Here is a 27,758-nt window from a genome sequence, read left to right on the forward strand (position 1 = left end):
ACAATATTATGAAAAACTTCTCTGAAAACAAATCAATTTATATAGAATGAAAAAATTCTTAAAAGGCACAAATTACCAAAACCATAGTAAGAAAAAATAGAATATCTGAACATACGTATAAGATGTTGAATTAGTCATTAAAAATTTTCTCCCAAGGAAAAGCCCAGGCCCTATAGCTTCTCTGTGAATCTTATCAAATACTTAAAGAAGACTTGATACCAGTTCTTCACAAACTCTTTCAGAAAGTGGAGTGGGAGGAAACACTTCCCAAAGCATCCTACGAGGTCAGCATTACGCTGATACCAAAGCCAAAGACATCGCCAGGAAAGAAAACAAAGTCCTTCATGAACACAGATACAGCATTTCTTAACAAATTATTAGCACACTGAATCAGCAACATATGAACATATAAATAGGGTCCTATACCATGGCCAAGTGGGATTTATTCCAGAAATGCAAGGTTGGATTAACATCAAAAATGAGCTGATGCAGTAATATGTTAATAGAATGAAGGAAAACAAGACGTAATTTTCTTAAATGTGCAGATGAAACGTTTGACAAAATCTAACACTTTTTTTGTAATAAAAACTCTCAATAAAATAGAAATATAGAGGAATTTCTTTATCCTGATAAAGGGCATCTACTAGCAATAAATGCAATAGAAGTACAATAATTGTATGCGAAGTATTATAAAATATTGCTGAGAGGAATTAAAGTAAAACTAAATAGAAGTTCCATAATCAAGGTTTGAAAGACTCAATATTGTTAATATGGCAATTTTCCCCCAAATTAATTTTTTTTTATGAAATCCCAGCAGGCTGTTTTGTAGAAATTGAGAAGTTAATAAAATTTATATTAAAATGCGTGTATTTATGCCCATCCCTCATAAGCTTTGATTATCTAGTTTAATTTACTTATATTTTCTCCATTATATCTAGGGATTTTTTTTTTTCCCCCAGAATGATTGAAGTGTATCTCTCAAGATCCAAGTTCCCCTTTCCCACCTTGTTCACAGATGAGGCTTAGAGCTTATATTGAGCTCAACCAGAACTTGGTATCATTGCAGCAGGAAGACACACATAGCAGCTTCCCCACTAGCGACAGGAACAAGAACCCTGAATCCACGCCTCATGGCTACTGCTTGGGATGTCTCCTTCCCACTGGGCTTTGATACCCTTTGGCCCTATTTTTGGCAGCTCTTGCCTCTCTGAATTACCTCACGGAGAATTAGCCTGGTTAAAGCAAACCACAAGCTTCAGTAAGTGCCAGCTGTTAGCACCACTGGCTAGCCTAGCCCAGCAGTCATCAGACTGCTTAAAATGTATAAGGCGGCAGAAATGAAGACCCTTGACGAGAAGGATTGACACAGTGTCTACAGCAATGGCCTCAAACATGACAACGACCATGAGGATGGCGCAGGGCTGGGCAGAGTTTCAGCCTGTTGTATGTACAATCACTATGAGTTAGAACTGACTTGACGGCACCTAACAACAACAACAACCATTTAATAATTACAATAATTATTTATAAACTGTGTTATCTCACCTAAGTTAAAAAAAATGTTTAGCGTTGCTTCCTTTTTGAGGTTAATAAACTTAAGGAAGGTTTTTAGTAGCTATAGAAAAAAAAATGTTTAAACTAAAATTGTTCTTATTTTAATATTTATATTTGGGTGATTTGCGCTTTTTCCTACACCTTTATATGAGAATGTTAACCATTAATTGAGGGTCACTCTTAGACGTAGATAAAACCCAAACCAAACCCGTTGCTGTCGAGTCTGTTCCGACTCATAGTGACCCTATAGGACAGAGCAGAACTACCCCAGAGGTTTCTAAGGAGCAGCTAGTGGATTCGAACTGCTGACATTTTGGTTAGCAGCCAAGCTCTTAACCACTGCACCATCAGGGCTCTCTTAGATACAGAGACTGATATTTAAAAATGATTACATGGTAGGATGTAACTCAATTAATCCCCGTAACAAGGCTAAAATAGAGACATTACGTTCCTGTAGTTGGCAGGAGAAACGGAGGCTCAGTCAGAATTAGAAATTTATTCAGAATCACAGAACCGTTAAGTAGCAAAGGACAAGTGCGTTCTCTGATTTCTTTGACTCTAACAAATTACCTTCACAGTGCCATTGTACCATGCCTTATTAAAACTTAAAAAATAAAGTTTAAGTAGAAGAGCCTGAGAATTTATGCTAAAAGTTGATCTAGCATAGTAACTGCGCTTACATTTTAGTTCTAAACTCATGCTTTATAAAATCTTACCGTTGGAAGAAGTGGAGGAAAGGTGTGATTCATAAGTTCAATTACCTGTGTGTTTGCTTCCAGGAGCACTGGATAGATTATTTCCTCTTTTGCTTCTTTAGTCAATTTCACATGTACAAGTACGTTTAGGATGGTGTGACAATGGACATACATCTTACTGCCTGCCACCCTGGGAGAAATCTCATTTCACTGTTCCGAGGGAGAGACATAGATTTAAAACTCTCTTTACTCCGTTTTGAGAGATTCCTTCTATAATTTAAAAATAAAAACTTTCTTCATTTCCCTAAGTCATTGTTTGTGTTATAATTTCAACAGTGTCTCACTGACCTTTGACATCAATGAAACAAAAGACCCTTATAAAGAACGGACCAAAAAAAAACCAAAAACAATTACTGGTAATAATATTTGATTCATTTTGTCATAACAAAGACTGCATTTTTGCGTATTGTTGATTGCCTCCTCAAAATCCAACCCCCAAAATGTCAAATGATCCCATTTATTTTGATGAAAACCTATCTGTAGCCTAAAAATGCCAGCTGTATCACTGAAAGATCACATTTGGTTGGGCTTCTTTGGAATGCAAAGAAACACACCAGTGATAAAAGTGTTGAAAACTGCCATGAAATACTTCTAAAGGCATATGAAATGAGATAACCAGTTTTCTCTGCAACCAGGTGAGGATGCAGGTCCTCAGAGCTGCGTACTGCCCCAGTGGGACTTCCCTCTGCATCTGCCCAGGTGTAGCACAGGTGCGAAGGCCGGCGCCACAGCTGAACCCTCAGCTGCACTGATTGCAGCTTGTGGGGACAGAAAACGTTTGAGGCTTAATTATTCTCCCTTTTAAAATAGAGGTCAGATGATGAAAATCACCATCTTGTGAGATTATAAACCCAGATTCCCCACGATCTTGCCCCTGGCTACCTTTTGGATATCATGTCCTGCCATGTTCCCACTTGTCTCTGACTCCTGCCACTCTCGGACACACCAGACATGCTCCTGTCTCAGTGACCTTGGAATCGCTGTATTCCCTGCCTGTAATTCTTTTCCTTGGATACAGCCACTGGGTTTGCCCCCAAAGTTCCCTCAGTTCTCTGCCACTTTATTAGAGAAGCCTTTCTCAACTATACAATGTAAAACAGGACCCTCCTCCTCCCAACACTTTGTTGAGGTCCCTGGTATTATTTTCCTTCACACTTGGTAACCACCACCTATCATAAAAAAAAAAAATCATATAATATACTTTTTGTTTATTGCTCTCCTCCGACCAGAATGGAAAGCTTCAGAAGAGTGGAAACATTAGTTTTATTAACTGTGTTATTCCCAGAACTATGTCTCTTACTCATAGTTGTTGTTGTTGTTAGGTGCCAACACCGCAATTCAAAGGCGTCAGTTCTTCGGTCTGTCTTATTCATCGTCCAGCTTTCACATGCATATGAGGCTATTGAAAATACCATGACTTGGGTCAAAACCCTACTTAGAAAGTTATTTTTGTGTGATTATTTTCTAATACTGCTTCTACATTGGCTGTTAATTTTTCAATATAGAAAATGCCTAATGGAATATAGCCAGGACAATCTGATCTGACAGTTGAGGTTTCAGAGAGCTGTTACGTTTTTGTTCTGGAAACAATGACGCGCTAGCTAAGAATAATAATGTGAAAGAGACAATGTATGTGTGATGCCACGCTATTGTTCACTTACACGTCTCTGAAAATTGTACTTCCTTTATTTATTTTTGGTGAGGCCAAAAATATGTCCACCATTACAAGCAACTTCTTATCCATATCTAGTATGTTTTTTTATGAATAAGATAGCTATGTTTGATTTGCTTTTTTATTTTCACTGTGCTGAATTTGAGAGTTTTTCAGTCTCCTCCATAGCAGATAAGACTCTTGCAATGCTAGAATAGATTAATGCTTTTAGTAGCTTTTATTGTTAAAGATCAAAGCACGTATACATAGACAAAAATTAGTTTCCTCATGAAATAGAATATGTATACCATGTTCAGGCATGTTTCTTGTTTAACATTTTATACATTATCTAAAATGTATACATAATTAGGAGCTTAGCAAAGAAATGACAAATCATTCATTCTTTTTTTTTTTCTCAGAGTTGTTATTGCCACAGACATATCTATCAACTCCTGTAATTTACATGCATCTGTTCAATAATACCTCCCTAATTTGTTTCATGACAGTATAGTTTGAGGTACCATGACTGCAGTAAGTTTTTATCCCTGCAGTGATTCATCATAGTAAAGTCAGCTAAGGGCAACATTTCATTTCTCAGTACTCTAGAAGGTAAAATAACAAGGAAATGAATCAATTATAACTGAATTCTGAACATGAACAAAACACCAAGAAAGATAAATTTAGTTTGCAGAGGCACATAAACATATTAATCTTAAGGTTCGAGGCCATTTTAGTGTTTTCTTTCTAAATAGAAAAAGTGACATTCTGTGAATTTTTTTTTAAGACTGGATAAGTTTGTGGAATGCTCTGGCCACTTCTTCTGTCTCCAGATCAATTTTTATTGCTTAAACTGTCATCCCTGTAAGGAAATTGGAACCCCCGTGGCTCAGTGGTTAAGCATTGGGCTGCTCACCAAAAGGCTGGCAGTTGGATCCACCAGCTGCTCTTTGGAAGCCCTGTGGGGACGTTCTGCTCTGACCTATAGGGTCCCTGTGAGTTGGAATCGACTCAAAGGCAAAGGGTTTGATTTTTGGTAAGGTAAATATTTATCTTTACAACCAAAGTATTTAAGCTACAATCTGAATACAGATTGGATATTCAGTAGTCCTGCTCAGGCATTGCTGTGTTAATTGGATGTTTTCCTTATTAATGCAAACATGGGTTATGTTTCTTGTATCCTTACAAGACATCTCTACTTGGTACTAAAGAATAAGAAATCAAATTAGCAACTGACCTTGAAAAAAAAAAGTTTTTTTCCCAGGGAAAACAAATGTCTTATTCTGAGTTATTACAATAAAAAAAAAATCAAGTTCTTGACTGGAACTCACTGAATTTTAAAATATAATGTAAAAATATTTGTTGAACACACATGAAGTAATTCTATGAAATCCAGCTGCCTTTATAACCTAATCCTTTTAAATTACATTCCTCTTGCCAAAAAAGAAAGTTATTCTATTTATTTCTCAAATTTTCTAGAGAATAGTATATAGATAATGTATTCTAGAGCATTTAATAATCAGTTGTTTATGTTTCTAATGCCCAGCTTAATTCTCCTTTTCCAGTTGTTTAAATATGTTCCATCCATTTTACTTCAAAATACTTTATAATAATTTTAATTAATAAACTCATTGAGCATTTATTGTGTGGCAGGCATGGCCAATAAGTTCTAAAAAGAACCCTCCAGAAAAGGTAGGTGGTATTATATTCCCACTTTACAGAGAAGAAAACTTAAAAAGTTAAAAAGTCAAAAACATAAAGGTAGTAGGTAGAGCAAGGAGGATTTGAATGCAGATGGGCCTTACTCTAAGCCTCAGTTTATAACTGTTCTTTACTTGGTATACAGGAAAGGGAAGTTACATGTATCGATCCCCTGGTATGTATCACATGTCATGCAAGATGAATTGCAAACATTATTTATTCCTCTCCACAGTATGACCCCAAGAGAAGTATTTAATAATTTGGGGGAAATTATAGGTGGGAAATCTGTGTTCTAAAAATTTGAGTTTTCTTCCCATAAGTAGACATGTGTGTAACCTTGGAAACTCATGTAATCCCTCCAAGAACGATCTTTTTAGATAGACGAGCATTTAGCTAATGACTCTCTAATCAATAATACAGCCTCCACCTATAAAACTTAAAACACCTGAGTGATTCCCCAGAAGTTATTGCCATTGCACATAGCCCTGTCCTCCGTAAAACAGCATGTCTGTTTTGTGTAGATTCCCTGTTGGGAAGACAATCTAATCAACAGTTGTGTCATTTCCCCTGCCCTGTTATCAGACTCTGTGTTCAAAGTCCTGCTAAAGCCCTCCTTCTCAACCCCTAGACTCTGGTGAAGATATACATGGATCCTTCCCCTAAAATGGCTTTAAATGTAGAGTGAAGTCATTTCTAAATTAACCTCCAGTTGTAAATTTCTGTGATTGTATTCTTGATTCCCTATAGAGACACTCTTGATTTAACTGAGACAGTTTATGTTTGAAGTAGATGTTGACAGTAACACATCGCTTAAGAAGTACTCTTAGGTATGGACTCCATTTACCCCCACCAGGAGAAACAAAATGAGGGAAGAAGATGAAGGAATTCTCAAAGCACTATATCCCTAAAGACAAATAGGAAGAAACCTCTGTGAAAAAGACAGAATCACAAAAGATTTGTGTTCAATCGCTTTGCTTTCTTTTTCTGCTTCTGTGGGGTTAGAGGACATGACTTATCAGAGCCAGGAACGGGGAACTGGCTAATAGTTCACCTTCTCTTCTCAGAGACAGCCTTCCAATGGTACGGGAGGAAATGTGAGACGAGATGGAAAAACCAAGAGAAACATCCAAGATTGATCTCAATGTTTATCTGTCTAGAATTCTAGGAATATTCTGGGCATGTTGTCAGACACAAGCGAAGATGCAAATAGAAGGGAAGAGGCTGAAAATGGAGTGAGAGAGAGAAAAAAATTAAAGCTCGAAGAAGGTCTGTGGAGTCGATTCCGACTCATAGCGACCCTATAGGACAGAGTGGAACTGCCCCCATAGGGTTCCCACGGAGTGGCTGGTGGATTAGAGGTGCCGACCTTTTGGTTAGCAGCCAAAGACTTATCCACTGTGTAAACTTGGTTAAATGGGGGTTGCGTTTTTCTCTTAGGAGGGAGAGATGAAAATGAGTGAAGTGATAAATGGAGTTCATGAACTCCCTAGCAATAGTTATAAATATGGATAAGTAATGTTTACGAATCTGGAAGTGGAAACGGGGAGAACTCAGGGCAAACCATGCCCTTCTTGTTCCAGCAATCCTACTGAGGTATCGCTGCCACCTGGTGGCCACCATCAACCTCAATTCTAAAAGGTTCTTATTTTTTCGGGGTGGGGGGCAGGGTCCCACCATTTTTTTTTTTTAAGATGAAAAAACAGTGAAGTTACTACTATGGCTTCTCAGGTGACCTCTAGTTTGTACTCTCTTCCAGGTCTTTTCAACTTGTAGGAGCCTACACATACCAGCAGGTACTTAGCTCACTTCATAAGAATTGTTTTTTGTACTTTGAGTTACACATCGTGTTATTTTTCTTATTTAGAAGGAGGGGTCCATGTTTGATGTTTTAATTCTCATATCGAACCTTCAGCCCTTTATAGAAAGTTAAGTGCTCATTTTTTCTTATGAGATATTAAGCAAACACCTGGCAGAATTCTGCTTTTTTTTCCCTGTCACAGAATGATTTGACCAGATGTTTTTTCTCACAGCTACCGTTTGCTAAAAGGTTCATAGCCCCAAGCTCTGAGGAAACAGTAAATCGAAGGGGATGGAAGGAAGACATAGAGGGAAAAAAGGAAAACAGAGAGCTTCTTGGAACTTACGTCTTTCTTGCGTTGGTTTCTTGGAAGCAATGATACGGTGGGTTATAGATCCACTGGTGATGTTTATAGTCAACTTTCCCTTTAGCTTTTCCACCTTTGTCACTGCCATTGTAGTACCTACATTCACAGTGTTAATGAGTAAAATTACCAGGCTTAGAAGAAAAGTTTGGGACAACTGATTATTCCCCAAGCAATCAACCCTGTGCCCCTGATTTAAAGTGCTGGGAGGCAGTTGTACAAACAAAATTTAGCATTGTTCAGTAACATATTTGGAATTCACACTCAGTTCTTGTACTCCCTGACAAGTGGTTCATCCGATCAGTTCTCAATGGCAGTGTCTGCCTTCTGAGCCCTGGCAATTTAACACAATCACAGCACAGGCAAATGTAAAGAAAAGATACAGATTTTTAATGGAACTGTTTACTTCCACCTGCCAAAAAGGTTTTCATTTATTTTATACTTCTGTATTTTAATAGCTTTATCTGAGGCATTCTTCACAAATCTTGTTTTATTTTTAAATAAAAGCTTTCTTAATAGAACAAGTGTGTAATTTTCAAGAGGAAGGAAAAGTGTGGATGAAGAAGAGATGTGTGGGATTAGACTCCCTCTCACCCACGTACTCCTGACTGAAGCAGACATTGGTGGCAACATCAGACTGCTGATTTCCAGATACCCCAGTATCTTCCATTAGCCAAATCAAATACAGAGGAACTCCAGAAAAGAGCAATAAGATAACATTAATATATCTTTGAGGGACAGGATTCCCAAAGAAAACAAAAAGAAGGGGTTGAGTCAAATACAAAAATGTCTGCATGTTTTACTTTTTCACTTACACCCTCTAGTCCTTCTATTCTGTAACGGAGAGTAAGGAGGAGCCCTTAAATCAGTCAGCCACATACCATGGTCACAAATTTTGCTTTATTTGTTTTTTTTATGGCTATTAATTTTCTAAATCCATTTTTTCTACTCAGCCTCATTCTAGGCAATAAACTCTACAAAAATTGCAATTTGACGTTAGCTTTTATTACTCACGTAAATATAAGCATGTGACTCTTGCAATAAGGAAGTGTCTGCTGCTCAAAATCATCTTGGCTGCTGTACTTCAGGAAGCACCGCTGTAGACTAAACATACTAAATGCCCAAACCTGAAAGTCCAAGGGAAGAAAATAAATATAGCGATTTTTCACAATATGCCAAGCATCTCTCTCTCTCTGTGACACGTAATGACATCAGCTATGACATGCGTTGCTCTAAGAATTCAGGGGAAAAATAGTCCAAAGAAGGGGAAATGTAAATAATATAGCACTTTAAAGCAGTCAAAAAAAGCACCTTCCTATAGAAACTTCTACTCCTGTCTATGACGGAATGACAAACTTAACCTCCTGCTGTAAATAACTAGAAAACTGGATGAAATATATAAAACAGCTATCTTAGACTTTAGGCAACAGACAACCTAGGGTTGTGATCCCTGAGGAAAAGAAAACAAATGATTTGATCCCTACCCTCTCCCTAGCTTCTTGCCTAGAGGCCATTTCTGTACCAGGAGTACAAGGAAGGGAAACCCAAACAAAGTCCTTGGTCTCAAGTGAGATTAGGATTCAGAGAGCCTGAGGTGACTGAAAACTGTAGGGCAGAGTTATGGAAAGGAGGAAACTGTGCAAAAAAATAGTTTCAGATATCTTATCATGATCACCTTGAGTCTTTGTCAAGTACAAAACCACCCAAAACCCAAACCCAGCACCATCGAGTTGATTCCGACTCATGGCGATCCTATAGAGCAGAGTAGAACTGCACCATAGGATTTCCAAGGAGCTACAGATGGATTTGAACTCCTGACCTTTTGGTTAGCAGCTGAGCTTTTAACCAGTGTGCTACCAGAGCTCCATACAGGTGAGACTAAAACTCTGTGAGATCACAGAGCAACCTGGGAGCTGTAAGCAAAATAATTCTTAGAGCTCACAAATGCCAGGGTGCCATTTGAGTTCTGACTGAGCATAGAGAGTTATCAGTAGCCACTTGGGGGCATTCAGTTAAGCCTCCAGAGGGTCATGCCTAGTACCAAAAAAATCTAAACCTGTTGCTGTCAAGACAATCCCGACTCATAGCAACCCATGTGTTACAGAGTAGAACTGCTCCATAGGGTTTTTTTTTTTTTTTACTGACTGTAAGCTGTAATCTCAATGGCTGCAGATTGCCAGGCCTTTCTTCTGCAGCACTGCTGGGTAGGTTTGAACCACCAACCTTTAGTAGTCAAGCACAAACTGTGCCCCCCAAGGACCTTTTGCCATGCGTACAGTAGGGCTAAATTATCTCTGTAGTGAAAGCTATTTAAGATCTTCCCTGACGAATACTCAAAGGGATCAAATTGATCTGCAGCTTGACTGCCTGCCAAAACACTCTTTAAAGGAAGACAAGAAAATCTATACACTCAACAATGTAACAACCATAATGTCCAACATTCAATCAAAAATTATTAGACATGACAAGAAGCAGGAAAATGTGATTTCTAACCAGGAGAAAAAGCAGTTTAAAAAAAGTAAGCATAATGAAGGGAGAAGTGGAAAGCATGAACAAAGACGCAAGCACCCTTCCACGTGGATTTCCCTTTGATCCTTATAACCAAACCAGTTGCTGTCAAGTCAGTTCCAACTTATGGTGACCAGATGTGTGCAGAGTGGAACTGTGCTCCACAGGGTTTTATGGCTGTGACCTTTTGGAAGCAAATCTCCAGGACTTTCTTTCTTCCCCTTTGATTCTTATGCTAATCATTAAAAACACAGGAAAGCATTACTTAGCCTCATTTTATAGATAAGAAAATTGAGTTACAGGTTAGTAAATGAATTGTCGAAGAATAGAGGCCCAATAACTTTTATAATCAAACCAGAATACAGATTTCTGAAATCCTTAATGTTCTTAGGTAGATGGTAACATGAATCTCAGTTAAAGGAGGCCATTGTGAATGGTAGTGGATCTCATTAAATTTTCCTAGATAAGCCTTAGGGCAAAAATATGAAAGAAAACTGTGAGTCCATGTACACTCCCGTGTGTGTGTGTATGTGTGTGTGTGTGCACATGTGTGTGTATAAATTACATAATTTGACACAATACAGGCAGCCCCCAGATTAAGAACGAGTTCTATTCCGAAGTCCATATTTACGTTGAATTTGTACCTAAGTAGAACAGTCAGGTACAAAGACATGGCAGTCTGCTTCCATAAAGACTATAGCCTTGGAAACCGTGTGGGCAATTCTACTCTGTCCTATAGGGTGTCTATGAATCACAGTCCACTCCATGGCAATGGGTTACGTTACTATGTTATTTTCTACAAAATTAGGCAATAAGTTCTCAAGCACTGACAAACTTCTCAGACCTTGGAATATAGTTTTGAAAAATAACTTTTAGCATCCCGCAAAGCTACTGTTACTCAGAACTTAATTTGGATAACATTGTTAAAAGTGCTTGCTTCAAAACTTTAGCACTGAGATAAGTCTGCCTACACGCAAACCCAGTACCTGGGTGCTGCAACGTTGGGAAAATCAGATTGCATGAAGAAAAGACAGATATCTAAGATGTTTCTTTACGTGGGAAAGGCTATGCGTCAAGGCCATGGTTTTCCAAATTCATGATGCTGGATTCCAGTGTTGCTCATGATTAGCACCAAAGTGGGCACCAGACATCACCCACACACATGACGCCAATTATACATTTGTTTTTGCAGTGACTAGTCACTTCATAAACATGATGTAGGACAGATAGACTTCCTGTGCAGTTCTCTACAGCCAGCGGGGGAAAAAAAGTTTGATTCTTTACACAAAGCCTCCTTGTTGTCTGTCAGTACATATGGTCTGTAGTTTCCAGACAGGGTGCCACCTGAAAAATTGCCAATGAGGTACAAGAAAATGTCAGCTTTTGCTACTGAAGCGAAATGAAATTCATCATTGGGAGAAGCAGTGCGGCCGCTAGATGTGTGTGTATGTATTACTGATTATGAGATAACAGTATCTCTTCAATTTCAAGGAAGAAAATGTAGCTTTCATGTAAAAAGAGAATAGATGCATTTTATTATAATGGCATTGTAGAAAGCAGTGAAGAGGAAAAATGAGTGAAAACTCAGAGTCTTGAACAGAATCCTAGGCTCAGTTTAAGTACCATGATTTTTTTTCCATGTCTATTCTTGGTTCGACAGTTAAGAGTTAGGGCTGCTAACCAAAAGGTTGGTGGTTTGAATCCACCAGCCGCTCCTTGGAAACCCTATGGGTCAATTCTACTCTTCTATAGGGTCACTATGACTTTGGAATCGACTTGAGGGCAACAGGATTTTTTATTCTTTTGATGAAGATGGGAATAACAGGCTACAATCTTAGCCTGGAGATGTTTTTACATTAAAATAATGTAACTTCCTTTTTTCTAACTACAACCTTCTGATAGAAAAGTTTCCAATGTCAATGATTTCCAGTGTCAATGTAGACTTTCCCTGTGGAAAAAGATTATACTGAACATTCTGACTCCTTGGCAGTTATTTATCAGTGTAAGTTAAGGCAATAGAATTTTGGCTTATAAATTAAAGGCCACAGATGTTTAAAGAGGGTAAGTAACTTTCAGAGTATTTCAATTACTTTCTTTTATAGATCTGGAAATTGAGAACCAGAGGATGACGTGATTGCCAAAGCTGTTTCTTACATGTTTATCTGAGTTTATATAGTTTCCCACACTTGATTATTCCAGAGTAAATGGAAATAACTAACAGTCTCTCCACATTTGATTATTTCAGGTTTGCTGGAAAAAAACAACATTTCTGAACCTATAAATCTGAGACTTTTCGTCCATTTGAACACCATCAAAGGGCAGCCAGTAGGACATAATCTGAGTGGCCAGAATTTTGCACGGTGGTCAAAGAATTCTGAGTCTGAACCTAGCTGCGTGACATTGGCTGTGATTTATCTAAGACTCAGTTTTCGTATCTTTAAAATGGGGCTCCTAATGCTATATTAATTATCCCTAATCTACAGGGTTAGTGTAATGACTTAATAAAGTAAATACGTAGCCAGCATCTGATACAGGTTGGCCATTATTAAAATATAGTTCCATTCTCTCTTTTATGCCTAAAGTTCTACATGGAAGCCAGAGACTGGACTTCTGTCTGTGTTTTGGAGGCTAGGGTTTGTCATGGGTCAGACTAAATTCTCTGCTGTGGTCATTTAGAAAACCTGTTGCTGTGAGTCGACTCCAATCATGGCAACCTCAGGTGTGCTCCATTGGGTTTTTAATGGCTGATTTTTCAGAAGTTGATAACCAGGCCTTTTTTCTGAGGTACCTCTGGGTAGACTCGAACTGCAAACTTTTGTTTAGCAGCCCAGTGCATTAGCTAGGTGCACTACCTAGGCACTCTGCTCAATGGAGAACTCTTCTTTTATAGGTAGACAAGAAAGGATATCTTACAGGCTCCAAGCCCAAAAACTGCTCTATTCCAACTTACTTTACATCTATTAATTCTATTAAAATCTAACTTGCCTTAACTAAATTCTACACAAAACAACTATTTTGGGTAAATCATAGATCCTGATAGACTGAACATTTGTAGAGATAGACTTTTGTGATTTTAACATCTAACTCTGAGCAGTTTCCTTTTACGTTCTCATTATTTCAACAAATTGCACTTAGAGTCTTTGAGTTTTTCAGCTCAGTAACAGAGGTAGAAATACCATAGTTTGGCCTGGTTCAGGCCCTGGCTATTAACCAAAGATGCAGCAACTACTACTCTCAGCAGTAATTTAGAGCCTGAAGCAAAGTTCTCAAAGAGATGCCATGAAATTTTGTACCCAGAATACATTCAGTTGTAGGGTGGCCAATCTCATTACTCTATGGTCATCAGACTTTTGTTATTTCATTTTGATACTGTTGTTTCATGTTCTGCTGCAGATCCCTAAGAACACAGAAACCAGTTGCCATTGAGTCAGTTTTGACTCGTGGTGACTCCATGTGTATCAGAGCAGAGCTGTACTCCATAGGGTTTTTAATGGCTTTTTTTTTTTTTGGAAGTAGATCACCAAACCTTTCTTCTGAGGCACCTCTGGGGACTCAAACCTGCGACCTTTTGGTTAGCAGCTAAGCACATTAACCATATTATATATAAAAGGAAACACCCTTCCTTTTCTCCATTCTGCACACCACTGCAAGATTAATCTAGTGTCATATCCCTGCTTAGGAATGTAAAACCTCCAACCTTCTTCTTTTTATTGTGCTTTAGATGAAGGTTTACAGAGAAAATTAGTTTCTCATTAAACTATTAATACACATGTTGTTTTATGACATTGATTGCCAACTGCGTGATGCAACAACACTCTCTCCTTCTCAACCTTGGTTCCCCATTTCCATTCATCCAGCTTTCCTGTCACCTCCTGTCTTGTCACATCCTTGCCACTGGGCTGGTGTGCCTATTTAGTCTCATATACATGGTTGAGCTACGAGTATTATTGTTTGTTTTATGGGCCTGTCTAATATTTGGCTGAATGGTGAACCTCAGGAAGGACTTCAGTACTGAGATAAAGGGTATCTGGGGGCCATACTCAGGGTTTTTCCAGTCTCTGTCAGACCAGTAAGTCTGGTCTTCTGTGAGTTTGAATTTTGCTCTACATTTTATTCCAGCTCTGTCCAGAACCCTCTATTGTGATCTCTGTCAGAGTAGTCTGTGGTGGTAGCCAGGCACCATCTAGTTGTGCTGGACTCAGTCTGGTGGAGGCTGTGGTAGTTGTGGTCCTATAGTCCTTTGGACTAATCTTTCCCTTATGTCTTTGGTTTTCTTCATTTTCCCTTGCTCCAGGTGAGGTGGGACCAATGGAGTGTCTTAGATGCCTGCTTACAAGCTTTTCAGACCCCAGACACTACTCACCATGTAATGTAGAACATTTTCTTTATAAACTGTGTTATGCCAGTTGAGCTAGATGTCCACCCCCCCCCCCCGCCCCGATCATGGTCCCCAGCCCTCAGCCCAGTAGTTCAGTCCCTCAGGGAGTTTGGTTGTGTCTATGAGAAGCTTCTATGAGTTTGCCTTAGTAATGCTGTGCTGACTTCCCCAGTATTGTGTACTGTCTTACCCTTCACCATCTTCTTCTTTTTTTTATTGTGTTTTAGGTGAACATTTACAGTGCAAATTAGGTTTTCATTAAAAAAATTTATACACAGTTCGTTTTGTAACATTGGTTTCAATCCTTGCAATGTGTCAGCACTCTCCCTCTTTCCCTTTCCACCCTGGGTTCTTCATGGTCATTTGTCCAATTTTCCTGCCCCTCTCTTGCTTTTGGGCAGGAGTTGCCCAATTGGTCTTATTTACTTGCTTGAAGCACATTCCTCATGTGTGTTATTGTTTGTTCTATAGGCCTGTCTAATCTTTGGCTGAAAGGTGGACTTAAGGAGTGGCTTCAGTTCTCAACCTTTTTCTTGCAGATGAAATTTAACTTGAACTCCCTTTTCCTGTTTCAAAGGCGTGGGCCCTGGTCCTCCAATCTCCTCTCCCACTGCTTCTGAGCCTGGTCACTGGAACCAATTGCTCAGATTCCATGTATCTACGTCACCCCTCATCCCATTTCTGTTTTCCTACTATTTTCGTTTCCACCTAAAATATTTCCTACCCCAATTAAGCCATGTCCTTGACTTGCTTTAATTAACCCATTCATCCAATAATTAAATATTCATTGTATGTATACTTAACATCAGACATTTACACAATCTTGAGGACTAAAGAAGTCCCATTTCTTCACTCAAGTTTACTCACAGTCTAGTTGTGGGAGGACAGAAAGGCTGATAGGTATTTCCAATATGGTTTGGGAAGTTTATAAACTTCTAGAGGATAGGAACTCTGTCGTATGTCACAGACATCAGCCACAACCCCTCGCACACCTGAGTGGCCTACATAGCCAGAGCTTAAATTGCTGTAACATTGAGTTGAACTGAGGTCTGATATTGGTAAAATCCTGTTTGAATTTATCCTTTGGGAGGAATTGCAAAGGAAGTGTCCTATCTAAGGAAGGAGAGCCTCTTCTGAGAAATGATGCTATCACATGAACTAGATGCAAAGGAGATAGAAAAGAATGAGAAAGCATTTGTGGATTTGTGGGCTGATTTGAGAGAACCTCAAATGAGAGGTTCTTAGCCAGGGACAGGCATTCCCAGAAGCTGGCAGAGGGCAGCCTCTCAAGTCATTTTTTCTGGTTTGGAGTCCGTTAACTTTTGACACAACCACTGTCGCCCCCTTGCCTTGATCTCTTGAGGGAAATCTGCTCCTGACTTCACCCTGCCTTACCCCATGACAAAAGTTCTTTGACCTCCCAATTGCTTCTACCATTACTGTAAAGGCTTGGTTTCTCTCAACACAACAAGTTTGTGTTTTGTGGCTTCGTTGTCCACCCTGTTGCTTAGAAGGTAAGAAAATATATTTTGCACAGTGGTTATTGTTATGTTAGAGGTTCTTAGTTCCTATGACCGTAAAAATGAGTACTGACTACATACCCAGACCTTAAAAAAAAAGGGCACAATGCATACTTAATTGAAAAGGACACAAGATATTGCCTGTGTGGTCTTTGTCATGGTATCGGATTCATTTTTTCTGTGAATCTTTAGGTAAAAGACTTATTTAAGAGCATGTACAAAAATTTGCTTGAGTCTGTGAAATCTACTGAGATAGTATACAAAGTGTTGTTGTTGTTGTTAGGTGCCATCGAGTTGGTTCCGACTCATAGTGACCCTATGCACAACAGAATGAGACACTGCCCAGTCCTGCACCATCCTTACAATCGTTGTTATGCTTGAGCTCATTGTTGCAGCCACTGTGTCAATCCACCTTGTTGAGAGTCTTCCTCTTTTCTGCTGACCCTGTACTCTGGCAAGCATGATGTCCTTCTCCAGGGACTGATCCCTCCTGACAACATGTCCAAAATATGTAAGACGCAGTCTTGCCATCCTTGCCTCTAAGGAGCATTCTGGCTGCACTGCTTCCAAGACAGATTTGTTTGTTCTTTTGACAGTCTATGGTATATTCAATATTCTTTGCCAACACCACAATTCAAAGGCGTCAACTCTTCTTCGGTCTTCCTTATTCATTGTCCAGTTTTCACATGCATATGATGTGATTGAAAATACCATGGCTTGGGTCAGGTGCACCTTAGTCTTCAGGGTGACATCTTTGCTCTTCAACACTTTGAAGAGGTCCTTTGCAGCAGATTTGCCCAATGCAATGCGTCTTTTGATTTCATGACTGCTGCTTCCATGGCTGTTGATTGTGGATCCAAGTAAAATGAAATCCTTGACAACTGCAATCTTTTCTCCATTTATCATGATGTTGCTCATTGGTCCAGTTGTGAGGATTTTGGTTTTCTTTATGTTGGGGTGTAATCCATACTGAAGGCTGTGGTCTTTGATCTTCCTTAGTAAGTACTTCAAGTCCTCTTCACTTTCAGCAAGCAAGGTTGTGTCATCTGCATAACACAGGTTGTTAATGAGTCTTCCTCCAATCCTGATGCCCGTTCTTCTTCATATAGTCCAGCTTCTTGGATTATTTGTTCAGCATACAGATTAAATAGGTATGGTGAAAGAATATAACTCTGACGCACACCTTTCCTGACTTTAAACCAATCTGTGTCCCCTTGTTCTGTCCGAACAACTGCCTCTTGATCTACGTAAAGGCTCCTCATGAGCACAATTAAGTGTTCTGGAATTCCTATTCTTCGCAGCAAAGAGCTGGAGATGGAAAACCAAAAGGGAAGAACACGCTCTGCGTTTCTCAAGCTGAAAGAACTGAGGAAAAAATTCAAGCCTCGAGTTGCAATAGTGAAGGATTCCATGGGGAAAATATTAAACGACGCAGGAAGCGTCAAAAGAAGATGGAAGGAACACACAGAGTCATTATACCAAAAAGAATTACTTGATATTCAACCATTTCAAGAGGTGGCATATGATCAGGAACCGATGGTACTGAAGGAAGAGGTCCAAGCTGCTCTGAAGGCATTGGCAAAAAACAAGGCTCCAGGAATTGATGGAATATCAATTGAGATGTTTCAACAAACAGATGCAACGCTGGAGGTGCTCACTTGTCTATGCCAAGAAATATGGAAGACAGCTTCCTGGCCAACTGACTGGAAGAGATCCATATTTATGCCTATTTCCAAGAAAGGTGATCCAACCGAATGTGGAAATTATAGAACAATATCATTAATATCACACGCAAGCAACATTTTGCTGAAGATCATTGAAAAACAGGTGCAGCGGTATATCGACAGGGAACTGCCAGAATTTCAGGCTGGTTTCAGAAGAGGACGTGGAACCAGGGATATCATTGCTGATGTCAGATGGATCCTGGTTGAAAGCAGAGAATACCAGAAGGATGTTTACCTGTCTTTTATTGACTATGCGAAGGCATTCAACTGTGTGGATCATAACAAACTATGGATAACACTGCGAAGTATACAAAGTAGTCAAAGGAAATCATGATACCATTAATACTCTGGATTGTGCTAATGCTGACTATGTCAAGTGGAATGATGAGAGTCGGATGGACTTGGAAGTTGTTATCTTGGCAGATAGTCAGTGGAGCTGATCTTTTATATATAAAGTGATAGTCTGAAGTTTGGAAATAAGCTGAAACAGTAGTTTTCAGATTTAAGTAAAGGTATCACTTTCCTCAGGAAAGGCTGCCCTTGCAAACAAGCAGAGTAGACAATGTAGTCTAAGATAGGGGATCAATGTTTGGGCCTCTCCTCTGATAATAACATGTGGCTTAAGTTCTAGAGCCCTGATGGCACAGCGGTTAAGAGCTCAGCTGCTAATCAAAAGGTCGGTAGTTCGAATCCACCAGCTGCTCCTTGGAAACCCTATGGGGCAGTTCTACTTGGTCATATAGGGTCACAATGAGTCAGAATAGACTTGAAGTCAATGAGTTTGGTTTTGGCTTTAAGTTCCACTGCTGGAATGAGCTGTTAATTTGAATATTTCTGTTAAAGGAGCATAGCCAGCTGATCAGAGTAATCCTAAATATAATTTGCTACTGGCCATTTACAGAAGGAAAAATCTGTCAATGAGAGATTGAATGGAATGGAGAGAACAGACATAAATTACATGCTTTCTATGTATTAGGCAGTCTACATTTATCTGTCTTAGTTTTTACAAAAACTCTGTACTATACAGGAATAGCTGCCACTCACATGTAGAATTCTTTTGTACAAATTAGAAAAGGCTCCTGAACCTGGAAAGACAAAGTCACAGGGGACATGGCTTGGTGAGGGGAATGCAGGCTGGATTTTAGCTGTGACCCACACTTTTGTACCCAAGCTTCACAACTGTGCATAGTGCTCTGGAAGTAGATATTATTAGACGAGGAAATGGGAGCTCAGTCGCTAAGTATCTTTTTTAAGAGCAGATAACAAGTAAATCAGGCAATCAGGATTAGAACTTGGGCCCATTAGATTTCATACTAGTAATTTTCTTCTTCATCTATAAAGTGGGATAAAATGTGCTTACGTTATAAGGTTGTCATAAAACTTGTTGCTGTAGAGTTGATTCCAACTCATAGCAACCCTGTAGGACAGAGTAGGACTGCCCCATAGGATTTTCAAGGCTGTAATCTTTATGGGTGCAGACTGCCACATCTTACTGCGGGGTGGTTAGTGGATTCATACTGCTAAACTTTCAGTTAGCAGCCAAGTGCTTAACCACTGCGCCATCAGGGCTCCTTAAAGTTGTCATGGGAGGGTTTGAATGAAGTAATTTTTGTAGAATATTTCACACTGAACCTAGTCCATAAAGTACCCAAGATCATATTCCACTGTATTACCTCCCATAGATGTTTGGGATGGCAAGTGTTTAACAGCTGGTCCTGGGACCTTCAGTTTCAGAGACACTCAGGATTTGACCTTTGGTCAACCCACCTTCCCTCAAGGACTTGTTTAAGGTTTACCTGTGTTGTATCCAAGATAAATGAGAACCTAAGGACCAAGCACCTCATCATTGAGATGGAGAAATGGGTAACCTGAGTTGATGAGAATGGAGATGACTCAGCCATGCCTGAAAGAGGGTAGAGTAGGCTTATAAGTCACTAGGTGTAAGTGGTGAAGCAACCGTGGAGTTGTCTTCCCTGAGTTGAAATTGTCCACATATACTCAGCCTACCTCTCATGACCGCACCTGTGTCCCAAATAATAATGACTGGGACATCAGAAGTTGTGATGGGAGTCGTGAGACTGCCACTGTGCTGTTGTCATCCAAACTTGGCTTTTTCCTGTCCTATCTTAAAGCTGAATAAACTTATGGCTGGGTGAAGCCCACTTTGCCTTGTGAGTTTGATTGTCAACCTCAAGCCAAGACCACTGGTACCAGTAAGGGAGTATAGGTGTTGCACTGGGTCACTGGGCAGCTTGGAGGTTTAGAAGAGGAGCAGAAGGGAACATGACTGAGAAAAGAAACATGACCATAGACAATAATACTGCTGTATATTTCTGTGGGGAAACCCTGGTGGCGTAGTGGTTAAGTGCTACGGCTGCTAACCAAAGGGTCGGCAGTTTGAATCCACCAGGTGCTCCTTGGAAACTCTTTGGGGCAGTTCTCCTCTGTCCTATAGGGTCACTATGAGTCGAATTGACTTTATGGCACCGGGTTTGGTTTTTGGTATATTTCATGGACCTACAGCCAAGATACATAGTTAGTCGAAAATTGAAAAAATCAAGTTGGACAGGAATATGGATAGTGTGCTATCTTATGTACAACAAAGTGAGGGGAAATATACATATATAAAAATATAAATATTATGTTTTATTCACATACATACACATGTATTACACAATTAAAGCAAAGCCTAATAAACATATTACCTATGTCAGCAAGAGGGAGAGAACAGAGAAAATAGGGCAAGGATGGACACTAGACGTTTCTGAATGTACCTTATTGTATGGTTTCAATCTCGGAATCATGCTTACATATTATGTCCTTAAAAAAATTTAATCAAAACCAATCTCTAAAAATAATGAAGAAACCCAAACAAGTGAACCTAACTGTGTATCAAGTAGGTGACAGTGACATGGGAATGTTTTTTCAAGTGGCTTTTAACAATAGTATTTGACTGTACATACTAAGGAAAAAAAACAAAAACAAAAAACTACAAAGAAATTTTAAAATGCATTCGGTAGGCTTGCTGTTGCTGGAAGTGTTTTAATTATTGTTTGGAAACTCTAGTATATATATTAGAATAAAACAGATAAATTTTATTCATAAATATTTTCATGAACCAAGATATTTTCAGAGGGAAAGAGATATAAATATAAAACCAAAGGACTCAAGTACAAATGCTTTAATTTGAATTGAAATATTTAATTTAATTTGAAACCTGTCATTTGAATTGGTACAAATAGCAGGATGACTTTGGTAATGATGTTTCTTTTCCAAAATGTACATATTTCTGGACTTTCTGCTAAAATGACCTAGAAGCAATGAACACCAAGAAATAACAAACACTCCCGGTGCCCTGACTGTGGTTTGGAAAAAAAAAAGAAATCTATTTCCCGTTAAGAGGAACTAAGGATTCGTGGAAAACTGCTGATTCCACATCTGGAGGAAGACATATGGAAGATGAATTTGGAACATCTTGTTGTGCAGAAAGCAAAGAAACTATCAGAAAAAACTGAGGCGGTGTCAAAAGACATAGGGGCAAACCTGAGGGAGCTGCCATTGATCCAAATTGGGAGAACTTAAGCATAAAAAAAAAAAAAAGGAAAATCAAAGAAAAACAAATACAATGAATTGAACACATTAAATAAACCATTTAAAAATCTGTGAATTTATGATGCTATTTAAAAATAAAAACTCAATGGTGCCCATATAAAAAAGGAGAAGAGACACAGACACAGGGGGATGATGGCCATACGACAGCTGTAAGCTGAGGGACTCCTGGGGCTACCAGAAGCCTGGAGAGATAAGAAAGGGTCTTCCCCTAGAGGCTCAGGAAGGAATATGGTGACACCATGAATTTGGACTTCTAGATTCCAGACTTGCAAAAAAAAAAAAACCAAACCTGTTGCCGTTGAGTCCATTTCGACTCATAGCAACCCTATAGAACAGAATAGAACTGCCCCATAGAGTTTCCAAGGAGTGCCTGGTGGATTTGAACTGCCAACCTTTTTGGTTAGCCGTTGTAGTGCTTAACCACCATACCACCAGGGTTTCCTCCAGATTTGCGAGACAATAAATTTCTGTTGTTTAAACATAAACCAAAAAACCCATTGCCATCGAGTCAATTCCAACTCATAGACAGCCTGTAAGACACAATAGTACTGCCTGGTAGAATTCCCGAGGCTGTAAATCTTTATGGAAGCACCCTGCCACATCTTTCTTCTGTTCAGCAGCTGGTGGGTTCAAACCACTGACCTTTTGGTTAGCAGCCAAGCACTTAACCACTCTACCATCAGGGCTCCTTTATAAATAAATAACTAAAAATGAAAAACTCAAGCATCACTTTTGGAGTGTGCTAGAATACCAACTCCTTCCCCTGAAAATTGATGAGCATAGTAAAAGACTCCAGCATTTATCCTGCCTTTCCTATAAGGATCAAATTTTAAGGCAACCAGGTAATAGGTGAGGAAGACTTCTCCTCGGTAGAAGAAGGAGAAATGGTAGGCTTTAAAAATCCCATTTTGCAATCCCTAGTGAAAAGAAACCCTGGTGGCGTAGTGGTTAAGAGTTTGGCTGCTAACCAACAGATTGGCAGTTTGAATCCACCAGACACTCCTTGGAAACTCTATGGGACAGTTCTACTCTGTTTGATAGGGTCACTATGAGTCAGAATCGACTCGATGGCAATTTTTTTTTTTTTTTTAGTGACAGAAAAGATTTAGGCAACGATCATTGATGGCTCTGAGCAGAAGACAAGTTTAGGAAATCCAAGGAAAAGAAGGACGGCTGGCATGCCTGAAGCAAACAGCAGGGGGACAGTGGAGCAACATGAAGCCAGAGGGAAAAAGGACAGGTGGTGTGAATAGTGTGACCATGCATCTTGGTTTGCTGGTCAAGTCTCAGTTTGTGCCTGCTGTCATGTTGCCGGAAACCCTGGTGGCGTAGTGGTTAAGTGCTACGGCTGCTAACCAAAGCCTCGGTAGTTCGAATCTGCCAGCCGCTCCTTGGAAACTCTATGGGGCAGTTCTACTCTGTCCTATAGGGTCGCTATGAGTCGGAACCGACTTGATGGCATTGGGTTTGTTGGTTTTGGTCCTGTTGTCATTAATGTCTTCATCACCTAGTGCTGATATAACAGAAATACCACAAGTGGATGGCTTTAACAAAGAGAAATTTATTTTCTCATAGTCTAGTAGGTTACAAGCCCAAATTCAGGGCTTCTACTCCAGGGGAAGGCTTTCTCTCTCAGTTGGCTCTGGAAGAAGGTCCTTGTCCTCAATCTTCCCCTGGTTGAAGAGCTTCTCAGGTGCAGGGGCCCCGTGTCCAAAGGAGGCACTCTGCTCCTGGTGCTGCCCTCTTGGTGGTGTGAGGGCCCCCAACTCTCCTTGCTTCCCTTTCCTTTTTATCTCCTGAGAGATAAAAGGTAGTACAGACCACACCCCAGGGAAACTCTCTTTACCTTGGATCAGGCAGCTGACCTGAGTGAGGGTGGTGTTACAATCGCACCCTAATCCTCTCAACATAAAATTACAATCACAAAATGGAGGACAGCCACACAATACCGGGAATCATGGCCTAACCAAGTTGATGTACACATTTTTGGGGGGGACATAATTCAATCCATGACAACTAACAATGCCTCTTTCATTTCACAAGTGTCTCAGAGTGGAATACGAAAAATAAAATCACCCTATTTAGAGTCTGGATTTTATTCCAAGTGCAAGGGGGACCTGTGGAATGATTTTAAGCTAGAGAAAGACAAGATTCACCTTTTGAAAGAGCACTGTGTTTACGCGAATTATCAAATGATTTTTTTCGTGTTCATAAAACTAATACTGATGACAGAAACAAACAAAACCCAAACCCATAGCCTCTGAGTCAATTCTGACTCATAGTGACCCTATAAAACAGAGTAAAACTGCCCCATAGGGTTTCCAAGGAGTGGCTGGAGGATTTGTACTGCTGACCTTTTGGTTAGCAGGCGAACTCTTAACCACTGCGCCACCAGGGCTCCAATACTGATGACAGATGCTCTTAATTTAATGGGCAAACTGAGGTGATTTCCCAGGTCTCCACACCAAAACTTTTCACATGGCCACATAACCACACAAGTCCCATGGACTGGGTACAAATACACCTTTTTCTACTATTATCTATCTCAAAGACAATGGAAAACATACAGAAATATATAATATAGTAAAACCTGTGAAAACTAGAATCTATGTAAGGAGGAAACCTGTCAGAGAAGGAAAACTCAAATAATTTCTACTAATAGAGAGAGAGAGGAGTGGTAAGACTGCCCCTTTCAAAGGCGGAAAGCATGTGAGACTTGGGAAAACAAGGTGGTCCCGTCAAATTCTGGGTCTCACTGTATTTGTAAACTTCGTTTTACTAAAGGTTTCCTCTTATTCTCTTATATCTGTGGAATTAAATCAACAACCTCTTCATCTCCAGGGAACACATCAGGTGTGCTCTTTAGATAACACGATGACACACTGCTAAGAGCATTAGATTAGGAGATCCAACAACACCTGTGGCCGTTGAGTCAATTCTGACTCATAGCGACCCTACGGGACAGAGTAGAACTTCCCATAGGGTTCCCAAGGCGCAGCTGGTGGATTCAAACTGCCACCTTTTGGTTAGCAGCTAAGCAGTCACCTTGAATTCTACCTGTTTGAGTGGAACAGTTTTATCAAAACATTTTAGGGCTCAGTTTTATCAACTGGAGAGTGCAGAGGGTGTTTTTTCATCTCTGCCATTCACCGGATCCAAAACCCAAAACCAAACCCTTTGCTGTCTAGTTGATTCCAACTCATAGTGACAAGATAGGACTGTCTATAATGCCTTGTGGAAACCCTGGTGGTGTAGTGGGTAAGATCTACTACAGCTGCTAACCAAAAGGTCGGCAGTTTGAATCTACCAGGTGCTCCTTGAAAACCCTATGGGGCAGTTCTACTCTGTCCTATAGGGTCGCTATGAGAAGGAATCGACTCGATGGCAACAGGTTTTGGTTTTTTTATGATGCCTTGTGGATAAGAGCCAAAATAATGAGAGAGAAAGAGAGAGAAAAGAAGAGGAGAAAGCAGGCTAAGAGGGAGTGGGAGGAAGAAGAAAAAGGGAGAAAGAGGAGCAGGAAGCTGAGGGGAGGGAACAGAAGGAGAGAGATCACAGCAGGGAGAGAGGAGAGGAGGAGGGAAGAAGCAGGAGAAGGGAGGGGAGGAGAACAGAGGAGAGGGAGGGAAGGGAAAGCCTAGGACATCAGGTGTTGATATCAGTCAGGGTTTTTAGTTGGAAGGAATGGAAATCAATTTGGTTTATTGAAGCAGAAATATAATTTTTCCCAAAGTGGGCCATATAGCCTGGCTTGGAGGGCGCAGCCAGGGACAGACAGCTAAATTTGCACTGCCTAAAACGAGGCCAAGCAGAACTAGTTGGACACCAATGTCACTTCTTGTACACACAGACCCCGAGGCTTGTACACGGGTACCCATTCTGCCGCAGACTTACTGGCCTTTATCCTAGCCTGGTGGGCATGTCTTTGCATCATCAGTTGCCAAGTCAACATTCAGAAAGAAAGCACCTGATTGGCAGAGTCTAAGATACAAGCCTATGCCCTTGCTTCTCGGGACACCAAGGAAGCAATTTTTCGGAGGAAGCCTCTGTCTTCCACCACTAGTGATAAGATAGGGAATTCCCCAGACATAAGAGGGGGATTCAGATGCTGGGCAACCGAAAAAGAAGGACACATGTTCATTACAAGAAAAATATATTCTATTTATTGATTATCTAAGGTCTCTGGCGGCGCAAGAATTAAGCACTCGACTGCTAACTGAAAGGTTGGTGGTTTGAATCCACTTAGCAGCTCCATGGGTGAAGGACCTGGAGACCTGCTTCCGTAAAGATTACGGCCAAGAAAACCTTATGGGGCAGTTTTACTCTGTCACATGGGGTCACTACGAATTGAAAATCTACTCGATGGCACCTAATAACAACAACAGATGGCGCAAATGGCTTGTGCTTGACCGCTAACCTAAAGGTCGGCAGTTCAATACCCATCCAGCAGTACAGCAGAAGAAAAGACCTGGCGATCTGCTTCCGTAAAAATGACAGCCAAGAAGACCCTTTGGAGCAGTTCCACTCTGTAACTCATGGGGTCACCACGAATTGGAATAAACTCGATGGCAGCTAACAATAACAACAACAAAGTAATAGCCTTGTGAAAGCAATGTCGTGGTATAAAATATAGTCACTTGGTAATCTTGGGTTAGGTGACTCAAGTAACATGTGCTTTAGTTCTGATCATATCAAGGGGTTGTTTAGTCCGGTGTCAGGGGAGAGTGTAGAGGTCAACGATCTCTCTCCTCTTCTCCACAGCCAGACGACAGAAGCCAAAGCAGCTTTCACCGGCAAGCCCTTCGCCATCACCTTGGCGATGAATGCTTCACGGTTCTCTGATGTCCGCTGAAATTTGACTTTAAGTTTCTTGGGCTCAGAGAGAAACAGGAAGCCCACTTCCTTATCAGCTGAACCAGAGTGAGTCCCTGGCCCACGGCCCCACCCCAGAGAGGGGACTTTGCACTGCCCAAATAGGCTGCGGAGCTCATTTGTGCCATCATCAAATCGTTTACAGCTACACAGCTGGCAGACCAGACCCACTTCCTTGATCTCCTCCATCCTGAGTTCATTTTAGCCAAGCCAAGAGCTGGGGGGAGAATAACCATAACAACCACAAAATGAACAGAACCAGAGCAACTATCTGACGTTCTGGCACGGCAATTTAGTCACTGGATCCCTGCTGCTCAGAATAACTTCTCCGGACCGAAAACTCAACCTTTTTTTAACATAATTTATAATCATGGAAACCACACAGATCTCTGAGACCAGGGAGCCACAGAGAGACCACATCCTTTGTTTTCATGTCTCAACTCCAAGTATCTTAAGCACATATCGTGCCTGGCTCCAAGACTTACAAGTCATCCGTCCTGAGTGGCTGGGTTGTGCAAGAACGTTTCACTGGCATGATGCCTCCTGCTCCGTCCATACCAATGGCTGGACTAGTTTCTGATAAGCTCAATCATCGTCCTGTCTGTCTGTCATGGAAGTGGGTCTATCTCTCAGCTGGTAGAGGACGATCTACGTGTGCTGTGTTCCAGGCTCACCTGTGGACTGAGCTGGTTCTTTCACTCGGACACGTGGGAGCAACGTCATGGGAGGGACAGAACTGACTAGCTAACATTAAGTGCCTTATGTCATACCTGTCTGCCCTTCCTTCCCAACAACAGATGGGGCAGCATCCTTGAACTGCCCTTTCCTGTCTCCAGCATAGATGTTCTCACTCAGAAGGAATACCCGCCTCTTGCTTAGAACAGAGCTGAGTGTGGTTTCCTGACAACCTGACCGGCTCTCTGGACATGCACGTAAACAGCGCGGTGGGTCAGCCTCTGTCGTCTGTCTCTTCCTTTCTAAAGCCAGGAACAAACCCAGTGCCATCGAGCCGATTCCGACTCATAGTGATCCTAAAGAGCAGCTGTATATTTCAAGGATATCTTAAAGACTTATCAAAGGCCTAATACTTGCCCAATTACTGGTTTGGTGTATTTCTTTGTTAGATTTGGTTTGTTTTCCGCAAGATCAGCTTATACGATTAAGAATTCACTTTGAACCTTGGAGACTATTCCTTAAAGGGAATGAGCAATAGGTCTTTTCTATAGAAAGAGGTCACACTGGAGTTGCCTGAAGAGCAGTTATGGCTGTAGGTTAAGAGATTGAAACTTCGAGATGAATTTTCATCTAAAAACTCTTCCAAATG

General features: G+C 40.5%; 1 protein-coding gene across 18 annotated transcripts in view; it reads left to right on the forward strand.

Annotated features, from left to right (window-relative positions):
• The window catches only part of P2RY1 (purinergic receptor P2Y1), a 339,516-nt gene that overhangs the window by 77,177 nt on the left and 234,581 nt on the right, over positions 1-27,758 (forward strand). Inside the window, exon 2 of one of the 18 annotated variants that reach the window (XM_064275628.1) lies at positions 26,324-27,378. The exons of the other annotated variants lie outside the window; for them this stretch is intronic. The gene's annotated coding sequence lies outside the window, so the exon portion shown is untranslated. The remainder of the gene's footprint in view (positions 1-26,323; positions 27,379-27,758) is intronic. 18 annotated transcript variants of the gene reach the window in all.

This window comes from Loxodonta africana, chromosome 23, assembly GCF_030014295.1.
Source record: "Loxodonta africana isolate mLoxAfr1 chromosome 23, mLoxAfr1.hap2, whole genome shotgun sequence".
NCBI classification, from domain to species: Eukaryota; Metazoa; Chordata; class Mammalia; order Proboscidea; family Elephantidae; genus Loxodonta; species Loxodonta africana.